The 18,283-nt window shown below is 48.1% G+C and overlaps 1 long non-coding RNA gene and 1 pseudogene across 1 annotated transcript in view; one reads left to right on the forward strand and one right to left on the reverse strand.

Annotated features, from left to right (window-relative positions):
• LOC140694725 (uncharacterized) overlaps window positions 1-18,283 on the forward strand; it is a 90,433-nt gene that overhangs the window by 58,451 nt on the left and 13,699 nt on the right. The gene's annotated exons all lie outside the window — the stretch shown is intronic.
• Window positions 3,569-4,075, reverse strand: LOC140694776 (cellular retinoic acid-binding protein 1 pseudogene; annotated as a pseudogene).

Raw genomic sequence — 18,283 nt, forward strand, 5'->3', positions numbered from 1 at the left:
AGTGGAGGCCCTGCCCCGACAGCGGCTCTGCTCAGTCCTTTAAACTGGAAATTCAAACTGAAATAGAGCCAAATATCCGTAACTTCTCCAAATACTTAGAAACAACTAATAGGAAGCCATATGGAATGAAGTGAACCGGGACACAAACTTTAAACCTTACACTCTTGTTTACTGAGCTTTCACAGTAGCCTGCCATAAATGACTTCCTCCCTCCCCCAGGCCTTGCTTTTGTTTTCAGCTGAAGGTCATATTTAAGGTGATGCTTTGGGCCATTTCAGGGAGGGAGTCAGTGTTCCTGGATGTTTCCCCTGTATATAGGAGGTATGCATGTTATTCAACTTGTTTGTTTTTCTCCTGGTAATCTGTCTTATTAGGGGCTGGGAGGTCTCATCCAAGAACCTAGAAGGACAGAGGGAAAACAGGTTTTCCTCCCACACACACGCAATGGAATTCTCCTCAACAGTAGACATTAAACCATCAGCCCATGGAAAGACACGGGTAAGTCTCACTTGTATATTACTAAGTGAAAGAACCCAGTCTGAGGAGGCTGCACCCAGTAGGACCCCATTGATGACAATTATGGAAAAGGCAAAGCTACGTACATGAGCAGATCATGGCGGGGGGGGGCTGAAGTGTTCCATGCGATACTTCGGGATGGACACCTGTCACTATACGTTTGTCTACACCCACACATTTGTACAGCCCAAAGGTCAATTGTAGTCTATTCAGACTTAGTTGTTTAGGGTGTAGCAGTGTCACAGGACGGAACACACAGTGTGACACATAATCTATGAAATGTATTAGAAACAGGTGGGAAAAACAGTTGGTGGTGGGCAAAGGTGCTGACCTAAGTTAACTTTGGAAATGAACAGACTTCTTCTGCAAAAGCAGAACGGACCGTTGTTAAACTGTGGGCTTTCTATTATAAAGTTCTTTCTGGGGTGTAGTAGTTAACAATTCTGAAACCACTGTGCATGTAACCAGCAACAGAGAATTTTGTTGATAAATGGCAGACGGTGGGAGCCAGGCTCCTTGCTGTGGGAATGGGAATCACAAACAAGCAAAGGGAGAGCCTTGGCCCTTATACTGCTGGATCTGAGCTTCCTGGATGGATGGTGTGGGGAATGGACTGGGAGGGGGAAGGCACAGCTCTTTACCCTGGGAAAGCCCTACCGATGTAGGAACCTCACACCCCTTACTTCCCCCCATACCTGCTGGAAACATTCAGACCTCCAAAATCAGCCAATGCAGCCTTTAAGACATTCTCACCCTCAGGCAGATAAAAGAGTATGAGGGTCTTGCACTACCCCCAAGCTGTCCCAGAATTCAGGCCCTAGAGGGTGGAGCCAGGAGGGGCACCTGGGCCTCTGATCAGCAGGTGACAGCAAGGAGGAGACCAGCCCTGAGGGCCATGGTTTCCTGAAGTCTGTGAGCCCAGTGCCCTGATGGGATCCATTCCCTGTGGGGACATGGGCGGGGCCTGCAGTTTTTCTGTTTTCCACCTGACCCCTTGGATGAAGCCAGGGAAGCACTGGTCTCAGGGGGTCCCCGGGCAGTGTTTCAAACTCTGACACAGCAGCTTTATAAAGGAACAGGAGAGTGAGGCTGAGCACCTGACAGCCAATCCTCTCAGGCTCTGAGCTGCTTCCTTCAGGACCACAGTCCCCTACATGGAGTCTGCTGTAACTCACCTGCCCCCACCTGGGCTCTCTCCTTCCTCCCTGGACCCATCCCCCAGGTCAGGCTCATCTCTCCAAACCCTGCATCCCCCTCTCACCTTAGGGCTGACAGGCCCCTCACAAAACTGTGAGGCTGCTGTTCCCCACACCCCAGGAGGCAGCCCCACCTCCCCTGGCTGCTGAGCCCAGACACCTGGGGCCTCCCAGTCCCCCACTTTCCCTGTGCCCCAGCGACTGTCAGCTCCTCCTCTGGAGTCTATGGCCAGTCCCCACAATAATGCCACTCTACAGCCACAGGCTTGATGGTGGCCCAACCCGATCTTGTGCCCGGCTCTTCCATCAGGCCCTGACAAAGCTCCCACTCCCATGGTGCATCTCACATCCCATCCCAACTTGGACTTCATGAACCAGAAACAAGACGGTGACTCTCCCACCTGTAGTCCCCCAAAGATTCCCCACTTTGGCCAGGCTGTCTGCTGGAAGGGACATTTGCTGAGTCCCTGAGGGTCCTCGGCACCCCCGCTAGGCTGCTGGCTCCTGGGTTCCCTGACACTGAGCACCTCAGCAGGCCAGGTGACACAGCTGCTCTGGGCTCATCCACACTCGGGCCACCCACATACAGCCCAGGGCTCACAGGTGTCTGGCACAAGTCTATCTCCCTCCACCCAGGAGCTTCTGCTGGAGGAAGGAAAGCTGTTACGAGATGCCAGTGGTCAGTACCCAAAGGAGATAAATCCAAAGGCGTGCATGTAGGAACAGGGCCCCTGAATGCTCAGAGCAGAGGCAAGGAAGCAGCAGAGAGAAATCCGCCATGGTGGAAGCCTCAAAACTGCACCAAATGTGCCACTGGACTGAACGTGATCTTGGGCCTGGTGGCACATGATCAGCAGACTTGGGACATATGATCAGCAGGGGTTGGGCCCATGGTCAGGGGCCTGGGGGCAGGAGACCAGTGGCCAGGAGGCACATGATCTGCCGCTGAGAGGCAGGTATTCTTGAGACTGGGAACATGTGATTAGCAGCCAGGAGGCATGTGATCTGAAGGGTGAGGGCTCCTGATGTGGCTGTGGGCCCTGGAGGGCATGGCCTGGCAGCCACCTGCCTGTGAGCATGAGGGGAGAGGTTGGAGAAGGCCCAGGTCTGGACCATCCTGGAGTGGGGAGTCACTGTCAGGGGAACTGGGCCAGAGTCGCTTCACTCTCTTCCACCCCAGAGGGATTTGGAGGGTGAGGAACAAACAGAAAACATACCCCATATTTCAGAGCCTTTTTTTGACCATTTGTTCTTAAGTCACTTTGCTTGTACAGAAAACCACACTTCACTTTTTGTATTCCAAGAGCAAAATATTAAAAACAAATGTATCTGAAGCTATGAATCTAAGACTAACCACTTAGCTTATTGTGCAAATGCAACCAAGATTCCCCAGCAGTCTGCTCCATGCTGACCTATCCGTACAGGACCCCAGGTCTTCCCTCTGAGGACGAGTGGATGGAGCAGGACTTTCCGACGATTCCCCAAGAGCAGGCTGGGAGCAGGTGATTGGGAGCTTGGAGCCTACAGCTTGGCCTCAGCTGCCCCTGAGGAAAATAAGCCACTTTATACCAGTGCCTTAGAGCAAACAGTGAACCTAGAAACCGTGGCCCAGGATTTTAAAATGAACAACCTGCCATAATCACAGAGGTTTTGTAAATGCGATGTGTTGCTATTATTAGATTAATTTACGTGAAACGTTCATCTTCAAATATCAAGTGACAATTTTTTTTTGGAGATGTGTACAACCAGTTTAATGACTGATGAAACCATACAGATGCCAAACTAGGGAGCACCAGGAGCACAGAAGCAGAAAAGGCCTTGAGGGGAAACACTACATTACCGTGGGGAAAATGGGATCCCCTAATGTTGATAGGGGGGAAGGGGAGGTCCACTGGCAGCTCAGAACTATGACATTTTTCAGCGGAACATGCATCCCACCCTCAAAGCAGGAGTAAGCTGGCCGCAAGTCAGGATGAGCTCGTCGTTGGCCAGCTCGTGGGTCCAGGAGGTTAGGGGCCGTCGCCCTCGAGGAGAGTTTGTGTGCAGTGGACCTTGCTCTCATTCTCCCAAGTGGCTGAACTCCTGCACTTGCGTCCGTCCACTGTCTCCTCCTCAAAGCCTTCTCCGACCTTGAAGTCGATCTCGGTGGTGCGCACCGTGGTGGATGTCTTTATGTAGAACTGATCCCCATCCTGGCGGGTCTCCACGTGCGGCTTGGACTCAGCCGCCTTGGCCACATTCCTCAGCATGGCGCTCACGCCCAGCGCCTTGAGCAGCTCATCGAAATTCTCGCTGCTGCGCATCTTCCAAGTGCCAGTGAAGTTGGGCATGCTAGCAGAGGTGGCGGCGGCGGGAATGCGGAGACAGGCTCAGACAGCTGCGGCGCGGCAGGCACACACTCCAAGCTACAAGGCGGAGACTCAACAATGTTTTTTAAGTTCCATAAGTGTGGACAACTTTTTAGTGTGAAAAATTATCTGAAACTAGAATTTCTTGCATCCAAGGATGTAAGAGTTACGTACCCATGTTACCATATAGCCACTTAGGACTTTTTAGATTAGAATTCTACTTGTATAATTGTTTCTGTTTAATTAAATGCTGCTCATTTGAACAACCTGTGGATAAAATGTAAATGCTCCTGAGGCTTACAACAAAATTAAATCTTTTTTTTAAGCAGGTGGCAAATGATTGCTTTTCATAAAGTAACTAAAACTTTTAATATTCTAGTCTGTAAACTGAATAAAGCGTCTTTAACAATTCTTTAATTTTAAAAAGTACAACAAAATCATTTATCTCATTTAGTTTCTATCTGAAGAGTTGTTGGGAAGTAATTCTTTAATACTAACAAGTTGTAGTCACTGCAACGATTCTCCTGGAACCTTGCAGGCTGGTTACTTTCTGGAGAATTTGTAAGTGCTCTCTCATTAAGGGGATCCAAGTGCCGCCTGTGAGCCCTGCCTCAGTCAGGCTGCACAAGGCTGCACCTACCAGGGCAGGGTGCAGCCAACCCACTCACATCCCCCTAGTACCACTGCGACTTTGCAACCAGAAATGTGGGCAGAGGTGTTCCTCCTCCAAACAGCCTCTGAGAACATGAAATTGAAAGTTTACTTATTTTGGTTATAAAGGTTCATGTATTGAAATCATAAAGAATCTTTAAAAGTTAATTTTCTTGTTTTTAAAAGAACAGCAGAAACTAAGATTTTATTGAAAGACAGAAATCTTTGCAGAAAAATATAAACCAAGTTTTTGAAACACTGAATTGGAAACACTTGATTTTTCCACTATTCATGACAGGATTTTTTTTTGGTATTATTCTTTTTTTTTAAATTGAGTTATAGTCAGTTTATAATGTTGTGTCAATTTCTGGCATATGGCACAATTTTTCAGTGATACATGAATATACATATACTCATTTTCATATTCTTTTTCCCCATGAACTACCACAAGATCTTGTATATATTTTCCTGTGCTATGCAGTATAAACTTGTTTATCTATTCTATATATACCTATCAGTATCTACCAATCTCGAACTCCCAGTCTGTCCCTTCCCACCCACCTCCCCCGTGGCAAACACAAGATTGTATCCTATATCTCTGAGTCTGTTTCTGTTTTGTATTTATGTTTTGTTTTGTTTTGTTTTCAGATTACACATATGAGTGATCTCACATGGCATTTTCCTTTCTCTTTCTGGCTTACTTCACTTAGAATGACATTCTCCAGGAACATCCATGTTGCAGCAAATGGCATTGTGTTGTCATTTTTATGGCTGAATACTATTCTGTTGTATAAATATATCACACTTCTTTATCCAGTCATCTGTCGATGGACATTTAGGCTGTTTCCACATCTTGGCTATTGTAAATAGTGCTGCTGTGAACATTGGGGTGCAGGTATCTTTTTGAATTAGGGTTCCTTCTGGATATATGCCCAGGAGTGGGATTCCTGGGTCATACGGTGAGTCTACTCCTAGTCTTTTGAGGAATCTCCATACTGTTTTCCACAGTGGCTGCACCAAACTGCATTCCCACCAGCAGTGTAAGAGGGTTCCCTTTTCTCCACAGCCTCTCCAGCATTTGTCATTTGTGGACTTTTGAATGATGGCCATTCAGACTGGTGTGAGGTGATACCCATTGTAGTTTTGATTTGCATTTCTCTGATAATTAATGATATTGAGCATTTTTCCATTTGCCTATTGGTCATTCATATTTCTTCATTGGAGAATTGCTTGTTTAGGTCTTCTGCCCATTTTTGGATTGGGTTCTTTGTTTGTTTTTTTCTTATTAAGTCATATGAGCTGTTTATATATTCTGGAGAGCAAGCCCTTATCAGTTTCACCATTTGCAAATATTTTCTCCCATTCCATAGGTTGTCATCTTGTTTTGCTTATGGTTTCCTTTGCTGTGCAAAAACTTGTAAGTTTAATTAGGTTCCATTTGTTTATTTTTGCTTTTATTTCTATTTCTTGTGTAGACTTCCCTGATAGGATTTCTTTTGAGGTCAGAGTCCATAAATATTTACTAAGCTGTGAGAGGAATTATTGAGAGGTGGTCTACAAGCCCAGGTGTTGCTGAGAGATGTCAGACACAGCAGAATCCTCCTTAGATGTATGGGTGATCCTTCTGGAAGTTTCCACTAATTCAGCACATCACTAAGTGCTGATGACAAGGTGAGAGCCAAGTATAAATGCTCCCAAATTCCAAGGAGGACAAAGACTTCTGCTAAGAAATTGAGACGACCCAGGAAAATGGTCAAAGCTGAGAGTCACTGATCTTCATGGAGTTTAGGGATTTCAGAGCTGCCCTTTTCTGATTTATGAAGAGGGACAGAGACATCTTCCCAACATTCTGGGGCCTAGTGGGGGGTCTCCTGTGCTGGCTACAGCCCTGGGTTGTGAGCACCAGTCTCTCCTCATCCTGGCCAGAGAAGGCTGCAGCAGATCCCCTCCCCATCTATTTATAAGGGCAGCTTCATCCAACTTACCCCCGGGACCCCCACCCCCATTTCTCACCTGTGAGTCCTGCTAGAAGAGTGGAAAGAGACCTCCAGCCACTGATGTCCCTGGAACCCCCATGGCCTGTCCTCCTCCCCTTTGTCTAAAGTGAATCCCACTGGGAAACAGACTCCTGGGTCCTGGGAAAGCTGCATCTCTCTCCAGGAAGTGCCAGGAACAGGAGAAGAAGGGATTTTGCCACCTGGCCACATGCATTCTCCTGGTGTATGGAGGTGCTTGTGATGTCTGGTGCCCTGGCAGCCATCTTTTCATCACAATGACCATACTCTGAGGGATGAAGTCCTGGCCCTCGGGATGCCTGGGAGGCCAGACACTCTCTGCAGATTTCTGAGAATTGCGGGCAAAGGCATTTGTCTGTTTTAATCGGAGCTAGCTGGGTTTGGGGCTGTTCATAGCTCAGAGAATGCCTGCCCACTCAGTGCTCACTGACCCTCATGATGACGGTGTGATGCTGATGTGATGGCTCAGGAAGACCAGCAGCAGCAGCCACTTTGCCAAACGCCTGTCAGTTCCTCAGCGGGTCAAACACAGAGTCACCGAGGACCAGGATTTCCAGCCCTTGGCCCACACCCAAGAGAAAGGAAGCCCTGTCCACTCAAGGGCGGGGGTCCAGTGTTCCCAGCAGCAAGTCCACAAGAGCCAGGAGGCAGAAACAACCCAGACGGCCATCAGAGGGTGAGAGGGTGCAGGTGATGTCTGCCCCCACAGCGGAACGTTGCTCGGCCTCAAGAAGGAACTAGGCACTGAGGAAGCTTCAGGGTGGACGAACGCTGACACCCCGACACTCGGTGAGAGAAGCGGGCGCAGAAGGCCACGTGCGTGTGATCCACTCACACCAAGTCAGGGAACTGGAAGAGCTCGAAAGCTGGTCATTGCTTGCCTGGGGCTGAGGGGAAGAGGGGCCGGAGGTCGCAGCTAAAGGCCTTGGGGTTTCTTCTTGAGGTGATGAAAATGTTCTGAAATTGACCTGTGGGGCCAGGGTACTGAAACCATTGAATTAAATGGGCAGGTTGTATGGTTTACGGATTGTATCTCAATAAAGCTGTTAAGAACATGCAAAGAGACCCAACCTGGAAAAGTGGAGGTGGGTCCTGGCGAGTTCAGTGCTCTGCGGAGGACTGGGGTGGGGGTGCTCATACTCAGTGAGGACTCACTGGGGCCAGAAAACCACTGAGCCTTTACCTGCATTAACCCGCTCATTCTGCAGGGGGCCCTCTGAGCAGAGGTGTCGGAGCACCTGCCCAGGGATGTGTGTTGAGTGGTGTCCACCGGGGTGTCATGTTCTGCAGTAGAGACCACTGGTGTTATTTGATTTTTTTAAATTTACTTAAATATATTTTAGCAAAAAAAAAAAAAGGTAGATCTCAATTTTGGCAGAGAAATTTGCCTCCCTGAAACTTATCTGGAGGAAAACAATATTAAGTCTGCAACACAATATCACTAAATTATTTAGTTGAAATGTTTTATAAATGGAGACTTAGTACAAAGTATGATGTGAAGATAAACTTTTAGTTAGGAAGCAGCACATCCTTCTGAAATGGCCAATCCAGGGGTTGTTCCTCTAAATAGCACTGCGGCAGAGGGCTGAGCACATCTGTATACTTAAAACATCATTTGTCTAATCGCTCTTTTGTTGAACGCTACATGTTCCAACGTTCTGTGAATTGACTTTAAATTAAAGTAAGATCCGGTAAAACAAAGAACAATGCAAAATAGATTAACTGGATCCACACTCTTCTCCCCACCAAACAGAAGAGCCGGCGTTATTTCCCTCCGAGGGAGTTTCATGTTAATTTCTTCAAAGAAAATCAGGAAAACACACATTTAATTAAGAAGCTTGATTTGTATCTTGAGAGCCCCGACCTGTTGCTGGACGAGATCTTGGGCACCTGGGTCCCTGCAGTCCTGCACTGGGCATCACCTCGGGACACAGCCCCCTGCCATCCTCTGCCCTGGGGAACCCTGAGTCTCCACTCTCCTCCACTTCCCAGGGCTTAAAAGGATTGTAATAAACTAAAAATGGGGTAAAAGGCATCCCCTAAGGTTTTCTATACACTGGAAAAAGAGGGACATTTTTGTTGCTGACTTGAAGATTGGGGTGGTGGAGGCATTAATGCTGACGTGAGGAAAGAACTTTTAGAAGGAAAAGTACAGGTGATTCTTGTAATGACCATGTTCCCCTGCACATACTTGTGTGTGTGTGTGTATGTTTCAGGGCACAGAATTTTACTGTCAACTGTAGTCTTATGGGATAACATTTTTATAAAAAAAATAATCATGTCTTGTTTTTTATTTCCATGTGGAGTTTTATTTACCAATTTTTAAAATGTTGTCTCCTATTTATAGGGATTTTTAGAGGTGAGCTAACAGTACTCGGTGTGTGAAATTCATAAAGCAGTGACTTCAATGTTTTTTTCCACCTACATATCTCAGTTGGACATTGTAACATCTTGTGGCTCAAAATAAGCAAAACCCACAGTTTTAGCGTAAGGCAGTCATTCATACTCCAGGAGGGGTCTCGGACTGGTGCTGAGGTTGTTTCCATGGCTACGGGGTGGCAGAAGGTGCTCAAACCTGCGCCTTTGAGATGAGTTGGGCATAAGCTTCTAAGGACAGTGGTCTCAAGATTATGGTCAAAACACCAAACGTCAGGACACAGATCCTCTGCACACACTTGCATCCATCTTTTGTGTGAATTAACTTTAAACCTAGGGGTTAACGTCATGTGAGCCCCCAACACACACCCCCAGGTGGGGCCCCAAGACCAGCTACTCCTGAGTCGGGATAAGAACGTGGTCGGAACCAGAGCCCAGGGTCCAAGGTCACATGCCCAGGACCCCTGTCAGGAAAGTCAGATGTGAATGTCTCCTGATGGGAATGTTCTGTTGAGTGAGAAAACCATGTCAGCAGACAGAGAGATTCCACTTGGAAGGTGATTAAGAAGTGTGCAAGATTTGCAGATACTAACTACTATATATAAAATAGGTAAACAACAAGTTTCTTCTATATAGCACAGGGAACTGCATTCAATACTTTGTGGTAACGTATGATGTAAAGTATGGAGATGAATATATGCACATATATGTATGACTGAAACACTATGCTGTACACCAGAAATTGACACAACATTGTAAACTGACTATTCAATTACCAAAAAAAAAAATGTGCTCTCAGCAGTCCTGGCTCCAGCTGTAAATCCAAATGAGGGACCTGTGGCTCTGTCATGGCCAGTCACTAGAAACACACATGTGTTCCTCACACACGCTCACGCATGTGCAGCCAGGGGCCAGGGAGCTGCAGAAAGACCATGTTTCTTTAAGACCAGAGTCGCATTTCTGGGAAATTGCCAGTTTGATCTTTTGGTTATGGGATTGTGAGTGTCCTTCTGGGGGTAGAGTCAGGATGTGGCCTCCGTCCTGTTTTTCTGTAATACTCCTGAAATTAGACATTAAGTTTAGCACAAGGAAAGAGGAGGGAGGGAGGGAGGAGGCAGGTGGCATAGCTCTGTCCACAGGGTGGACTAACCACGGTGGCCAGGCCTCCCTGCCTGGGTAATGGGGCAGTTAGGGTGCACGAAGGGCCTGTGTTTGTGGAGCCAAGTCACAGTGTCGATCCTAGCGCTCTCGGCAGAGGGGCTTTCATGAGGGGTCACTGGGGAGCTAACCCCAGGGTCATACCAGGTCACTTCCAGTCCCCACTGGGTGCTCTCTTCCTTGTAACGGGGTGCAGGTGGGGAGCCGATCTGTGGGCCCATTTTCTAAGGGAATAATGGTGCCTGTGCTCCAGTCACTGTGTGGCTGGAGGAACTGGTGTGGAAAGACCCAGAAAGTTAGCAGAATTGGACATTGGAGAGTGCCTCTGACAAGTTCCACTTGGAAGACGGCTGCCAGCATGGGAAAGGCTGCAGTGCTGGGGCTCTGGCCCAGCTCCCCGCTCTCCTCTGGCTTCTGAGTGGACAACAGTACTACGGACAGTCCTGGAGCGAGCGCTGCACCGACAGCGGGGCGTCTGGCCGTCTGGGCTTCTCGCCAGGGTCCCAGCATCCGCACCCCTGCTGGCTGGCTGCTGGGAGGGACTGAGGCTGCCTCAGGATTGACAGTGTGTGTGCACTTCAGGGCCCGGAGCGGTGCTGGGATGAGGCTGTGGCCTGCAGTGGCCGTTTCCCATTGGCTTCCATCGCTCACCTTCCTAATGTTGGAAGGGAACCAAGGTCCTATGAGTGGCAAGTTCCGGGAGCGGGAACCAGTGGCCCTGTTGTCCACCTAGGGGTGCCCTGCATGCTGACCGACCCACCCACATGGGTTCCATCTTTCCTGCTTGGTCCCTAAGTTCTGGTTTCTGCTGTTATTGTTGTTTATTTTTGCTTTAACTGCCTTCAATTTCTTTTCTTTCTCATTCTCCAGTTATTACACACCAATGTTTTCTGTGAAAGGAGATGATTGTGAGTCTTTTTAGTGTGAAGAAGTGTCTAAGGGCTTTTTAGTGTGAAGAAGTGTCTAAGGGCACATGCTAAGAGCATGTGTCTGTGACGGGATCCACAAGGAGGGTGGTGCCTAAGAATGTGTGTGAATGTGACCCTAAAGGGGGCTGAAGTGTCTGTGTGGGTTTTCTGAGGAAGGATATCCTTGGAGTAGGCATGCTGCTATGTGAATGCACGAGATCAAAGAGGGTTTGAAGATGTTAGGTAGTCAAATAAATGGGGGCACCGGGCAAGCAGGTGGAGGAGAGGGAGGAGGGTCCGGAAAATGGCATTATGCCTGCCTCCAGCATAAAGGGACTTTATTTCTTCTGCGTAAGTGCCAGCAAGAAACCGGTTAGAACCCGACAGCCGCAACTGCACGGTAGAGAGAAGAACTTAACTGGACATGACCCAGTGCTCACTGGATTACAATTAGCAATGCAGTTTAGGCCCCCCACCATGGGTTTCTCTGTGTGCATCATGGGTAAGGACATGTGCAAAGGAAGCAAGCATGACTAAGCATTCCAGGGACAAGAGCATCAGTCACTCGAGAGACCACCTCTGAGCCAGGTTGCAAGAGGAAGGGACAGACAAGACAACTGCTCTTCCCCCTGAGACCAGCCCTCCTGCGGTGCTCGGGGGTGTGCTTTCCTTTTCTAAGTAAGTCCTGTAAAATCTTTCTCCACACAGCACACTGTCTCCTGTCTATGACCTTATCTTTCAGCTACGACAAGAACTGGGGTCTTCTCCCTTTCCATTTCTGAAGTAACAGAGAGCTTCTGAATCTTGGACCTTCTCAACCCGAGGACAGGGGAGGACACAGTTCTCATTCAGGTTGGCAATGCTGGCCAGTGAGGTGGGCACTTCTCATTTCAATTTAACTCGTTAAAATTGAATAGCATCATCTGAGTCAGCCTCAGGACGCTGCTGAGAGACGGCCAGCTTGTGCAGGATCACCAGGTTAGAGACCCAGACCATATCCATTCACCCAGCACAGTGGCCTCCTGGGACCAGGCTCTGCACCTGGTCCCACCACACAGCGTGCTCAGTCTGCACAGAGAAGGGTGCACCTGGCAGGATTAAGTGGATGATGGGGCGCGCCCTCAGGAAGAAAGCTCATCTTCAGGAGGAGGGCAAGAGGCAGCCCCAGGTCACACGGAGGAAAACAGAATTTTAAGCTATATTCTAAGGACATTTTTATAACATTTCCTGCTTAATAAAACTCATGAATGACCATCTGGGAAATTTTGGAAATTGCAGAAATCTATAATGGAAAAAGCCATACAATTTCACCACTAAAAGATAATCTTATTACAGCATTTTATACTCTTTTTTTGAACATTTTTTCTTTTTTTATGGCGGAAGTCATATTGCCTGCACAATGCGATTTATTATTTCCACCTTAATATAGTATTATCTCGTCAGTCTCCATTTTATAAACATGAACACTCACCCTATATTCTACAATATAGATATATCATTCATTTAACTCCAAGAAGTTTACCCATGTGCTCTCACACACAAAGAATGGGGAGAAGCAAACACCAACTCCTGCTGAGCATTTGCTGTGAGCCAGGGACCTTCCCCAGCAAGTTCTCACATGTTAATGCTCATTCACTCTGTGAGCAATCATGCAGCTCAGGAATGACTGCTAACCCCCTTTTGCAGCTAAAGAAAGCAGATGTTTAAAACAGCTTCCTATTGTAAAAAATATGTATGCATTTGATAAATTAACTCAGGAAATTACAAAGACATATCCCTCTATCCAGAGGTGACCACTGTGGCCGTTTTGGACAAGCCCTTACAGGTGTGGCTCAGCACATTTACGTACTCATCTCTGACTTGATTAATACCTAATGTCTATTGGTGAAATTTTAGGGTGTTTTACTTTTACTAGAATTTCTAAGGTATATTAGTAAATCTTGAAAAAAAAAAGGTGTAATTTTAAAATAAGTGATAACGTATGCTTTAAGATGCTTTTACTTCACTTCTTTGGGGTTCACGAGGAGAGCAACTCAGTTCAGTCATGGTCACACTGCTCAGCCTCTCCTTCTGGTTCATTCACCTTGTTTTCCATGGAGCTCAGGTAACAGACAACCCGACAGCCAATGGGATGAAAACTTGTCTCTGCATCAGTTCTGGAAGCAAAGAGCGTGCATTTCACCCTTAATTCTAAGCATGATAATTGTGGAGGGTCTGCAGTGATTTACTCACTACAAGTGTATTAGATTGACAACTGACAAGCAAAAACTGGGTCAGACTCTTTGAATTGCCCCAGACAAATCCCACTTAGACTCTAAAATACACACACTTCCCCCATGGAAAATGGACCTAAAACTATGTTAGTTCAAAAATAAATTACACTGCCAGATGGCCTGGGACTTCCAGAATGACTGAGTGAAGAGTTTGGCAAATCCTCTTTCCAAAAAAGAAATAACAAAACTTTAAAAAACAACAGTCATTTCAGGACTCTGGAAATGGGCCCACAGGCAGGCAACAAACTGAGAAGCACTTATTCAAGGAACTACTAACCCTTGGACAGAACAGCAGAAATCTGCAGCGGTCAGCCGGTGGCCGCTGCTGTCCACCCAACCCCACCCGCTCCGTGTGTGGTAGTTCCACTGGGAAGGGCTAGCTTGATTTGGAGCCGAGTGTGGGAACACCCATGGCCAGGGCTGTTGTCAACAACAGCGGCCTCAGAGGTGTCCCGTCAGGGAAGGCCAACATCGCAGCTGTCTGCAGCTGTGCTGCTATTCGGGGCAGATGCAAAAGCTAGGAGACCAGGTGGCACCTTAGCTGAGAAGGAGAACCAGGTATCACTGGAGTCCAGAGGTTCTTGGGAGTTCCGAAATGCACAAGGCTGCAGGCAAGCTCAGGAGAAGCCAGAGAGGGTCCTAGCTATGCCTTGTTCCTGGATGACCGTGAAGGCTTACAAAGGCTTACACGTGCAGAGAGTGAGGGCCAGGACAGGCCTGTGAGCTGTTGGAACTCTTTACATGGTCTGAAATGACACACAGATCCACTGGCCAAGGAGGAAGCTTCGCTGGCTCGTGGCGTTTCTGTGGACTGAGCTGTGTCCCCAAATGCGTGTGCTGAAGCCCTAACCCCCAGTGGGACTGTTACTGGAGATGGGCCTCTGAAGAGGTGATTGCAGCTAAGTGAGGTCACAAAAGTGGGGCCCTGATCCCCTTTGACTGGTGTCCTGAGAAGAAGAGGAAGACACTGGGGTTGCAGATAAATGGAGGGAAGGCCATGGAGGACACAGTGAAAAGAGTTCCCACCTCCACCCAGACTGTGAGATGGTAAGTGTCTACTGTTTAAGCCACCCTGTCGGTGGTGTTTGTTACGCAGTCTGAACCAGCTGACACAGTGTTTAAGTACAGCTTCCTGACTAATCATTGCCTTGGGCAATTTCAGAAGAAAAACATCTTTGTGGAACAAAGGCTTACCCAGTAGACTGTAAGCAGAAGAGAAGGAGATGAATCTGACTTATTTACCTGTATCTGCATGGCACCCAGCACAGAACTCAGTACACGGCAGGTGTTCTGGATATCTGCTGATGATGGGACGCACAAGTGAACCACAGAGCTGAGGGCCAGCCCTGTCTCCACCCACGTCAGAACCTCAGAGAGCTCCAAGGGTCAGATGAGGGATCAGAGGGTCCTCTGCTCCGCCCAAGACGATGGCTGGAAGGTCCCTCTGAGGTCAGGCTCGCCCTCTTTGACTGAGCCCCAGGTTCAGAACCTGCGCCCAGGGGAGGCGAGGCCCAGAATCTGCAAGGATGTGCAAGGGTTTGGGGTCGCCAGGTGCAGTCTCAGTGTCCAGACTCCTACAGGGGTTGATGCTTGCAGCACATCTGCTTGGTGATTCTCCAAGACTGAACTTCTGGAAACAGATGGAGAGATGCAGATTTGTTCACATGATGCTGCAAGGAAAAGCTGGGTTGTGACATGGTTTGGAATAGAAAAAGGGCCAATTTTTCCGAATATATTTTAAAAAATAAAATTTAGGGCCCCATTACCAATGGATAGAATCGTTATGTAAACTGCTGGCCGGATTGTAGAGCCTGGAGCCAAAGTGCCAGCACCATCAACCTGTAGTTTAAACAACCTGTCCCTCCTCCTCTCTGACTCCCAGAGCCACCTCCCAGCCCTCCTGTCACCTCGACCCGCCAGCCACACTGGCTGCCCTCTCCAGGTCTCTCCTGTCCAGCTCAGCCCAACTCTCTCCACTCTCACCCCCTCTGGTACCTCTGTTTCTGCACCAGAGCCCCTGCGTGAGGAGACGGCTCCAGCATCAGTAGTGTCCCTGAACCGTGTCCATCCCTACCTCACTCCAACTCTCCTCAGTATATAAGGAGATCCTCATAGTCAGTAACGAAAGGACACAGGTCCCAGTGAAAATGGGCAAAGACCAGACCAGAAAGTCACTCAAGAAGCAGAGGTGTCGGTGAGAAGTCAAAGACATGTCCAGATAGGGGCTTCTTCCATCTTTTCAGGCTCTAAGCCAGCATCCTCTCTCCGAAGCACAGTCAGTGGCACATTTATTTGAAACGTGCCTTTGCCTGTACACTTGTGACCAAACGTGGGTTATCTATTGTTCATTTTTTCAGATGCAAACGTGAGTTTTGCTTTCATGCCTGAGGAGTGGAAATGTTGGAACTTCTGGGACTCTGAAATTAGGATTTCTCAAAATGTATTTCTTCCCATAGTCAGGTGAAACACAGGCTGATCAGAGGGAGCTGGTCCTGCTGGGACAAGGCCAGAGGGCCTCCCCGTCCAGCTCACGCTGGGCACTCTGGGCCCTTCTTTTGTCCTGCACCCTGAAGTCTGACCAGGATGACCACATTCCTTTTGGAGGGGTCACTGGCAGGGGTGGTTTTGCCAGCCCCTCTGGCTCTAGTGGCCAGGCCCATCCATTATATGTCCCACTCACTGCAGCGCCCAGTGAACATGGACAGAAAGGAAGGGGACAAGAGAGTGCCCAAGACAGTCACCTCAGGAAGTGTTGGTGGCCAGGTGCAGTGTGGTGAGTTTACCAGGAAGGGGCTGTGGATGGCCAGGCAGCTCCTCTGATGCTGCCCTCCCCTGTGGGCCCCCATGGCCACCCTAGACAAGTGGTGTGGGGGGGACAGCCATGGGGAATCCTGGAGGCCAGTTCTTCTTGTCCAGCTGGGACAGGGTGAGGGGCCCTTTGTTTGTAAGGAAGCGGCTATCCCACAGTGACCAGCTTTAAGGAGGACCAATTCTAAGGCAATAATCCAGGGGCTTAGCACATCTGCTTTATCGTGAGAGTAAAAGTTCATTAGATTCCTTATAAGAGTGATTTGCCATGAATTTGACAGGATTAAAATGGCACCACATACTTATGGGTCCACAGTTATTTCCTGGTCACACGGCAGCCCTGGCAGGGGGTCCCCTGGTAGATGGCTCTTTCCAGCAAGTCATTCAGAGACCAGGTGTGCCTTCCAGCCTGTGGCCCTGCCTTCACCTAGGGCCATGCCACCTGTATCCAGGTGACAAGGGAAGAAGGGCATGGCGGGGGCTTGGCTGGCTCTCCTGAGGGAGGGAGGGAGAGACAGGGCCTGTGTACCTGCTCTGGGGGAGAGTGGACTTTGGTGGACAAACCCTAAAACTGTTCATGAGAAATGCTGAATAATGTTCTGTGTGTAAATGTGACTTTAGTTACAAACATTTGACTGTCTGCTATTTAACCGTCGGCAGATTGGTCAAAACTAACAACCTAACGTGGTATTTTGCTTCACACATCGAAACTCATGTCTTTTGTAAGGAACTACAAAGTGCTGGGGGTGTGTAGGGTGGCCGACACTCCCCCGTGACCTCTTCACACTGCTCTGTTACCGAGGCCTGACATTCCACAGAGTACTGCAAGGTTTTCTGAAGACTGATTCAAAGCTTGGTCCAGACACCTCTGTCCAGGACAAAGAGGCAGGGCCTCCCAAGCCTCAGGAGGACCTTGTGGGAGGGCCTGCCTCTACAGGGGGCTCAGCCTGCAGCCCTTCCCATGAAGCAGCGCGCTGTGGGGAGACAGCCTGTGAGGTCGCCACTCTGGACCCCTTAGTCTGTGCTCTTTGGAATGGCCCTCTCCAGCCTGAGGGAGCTCCCTGACCTTGTGCAGGAAGTATCAGGTTAGGAAACTTCAGACTCACCTCCGTGACAAAGCCAGGCTCCCTCCTCATGCCTGGTGGGGGTGCCACAAGGTTGGGCCACTCACCCGGGGGTGCTTTGTCTGAAGCCCACAGACAGCCTTGGTTGAGTGAAGAGAGGCTTTAGGGCAGAAAGAAAAGTGCAGATCAGGAGTGAGATCTGATAGGATTTAGGTTTGTGTTCAGATCTGGATGTTCACTTAGCTAGAAACGTCCTGTCGTTTCGATTTCCATAGGGGTTTTTATTCTTGATATAGATTGCTTTCTTGGTGAGAGGAAATTTAATACAGCTGTTGTCTTTTCCAAAAATAATCATATCTTTTAAGAACTTTAATATTCAAAAGAATAGGAATATATAAAATTTTTAAAGTAAGTCTTTGGTGTAGTTTCTTTGCTTTCTGAGCTAATGTGGAGTTAGAGCCTTTGCATTAACTAATAGCACATCCTTGTCAGTATTTAAAGAGCTGTTAGTGAGCGCCCCAGGCCCCACCTCTCAAAGAATCGTTAAAGTTTGCTCTGAAATAGTGAGGTCATAAAGGTCTTCTTTGCAGAAATCGAACGGTTTATAATACGCAGCATTGCTCCATTTATAAAATAATAATAAGTTCAAAATTAAGAAAGTGGAGGATAATTGATTTTTTTTAAAGCCGAAACATAAACTTTCTTGTGCTAATGTTCCAACTGGAATGTTGAAAAGAAAACTCCTACTGCAATATCATCTACGTGGTATACATATATGAGTTTCACGTCTGAAAAGTAACTGCGCAGTGGTTTTCGAAGTCAGGAGCATTCCAGCTCGGTTATTGGCAGTGATGATTTTCAATGGAACAGCCTAAATTTGCCTTCTTAGCTTTTTTTTTTTTTTTTGTAGTGAGAGGGTTGAGTAGTGCTTTTCCAGCATGATTTTAGGGCAATTTGAGGGCAGATGTCG

The sequence above is a fragment of the Vicugna pacos genome, unplaced genomic scaffold (assembly GCF_048564905.1).
Source record: "Vicugna pacos unplaced genomic scaffold, VicPac4 scaffold_103, whole genome shotgun sequence".
Taxonomy (NCBI): domain Eukaryota; kingdom Metazoa; phylum Chordata; class Mammalia; order Artiodactyla; family Camelidae; genus Vicugna; species Vicugna pacos.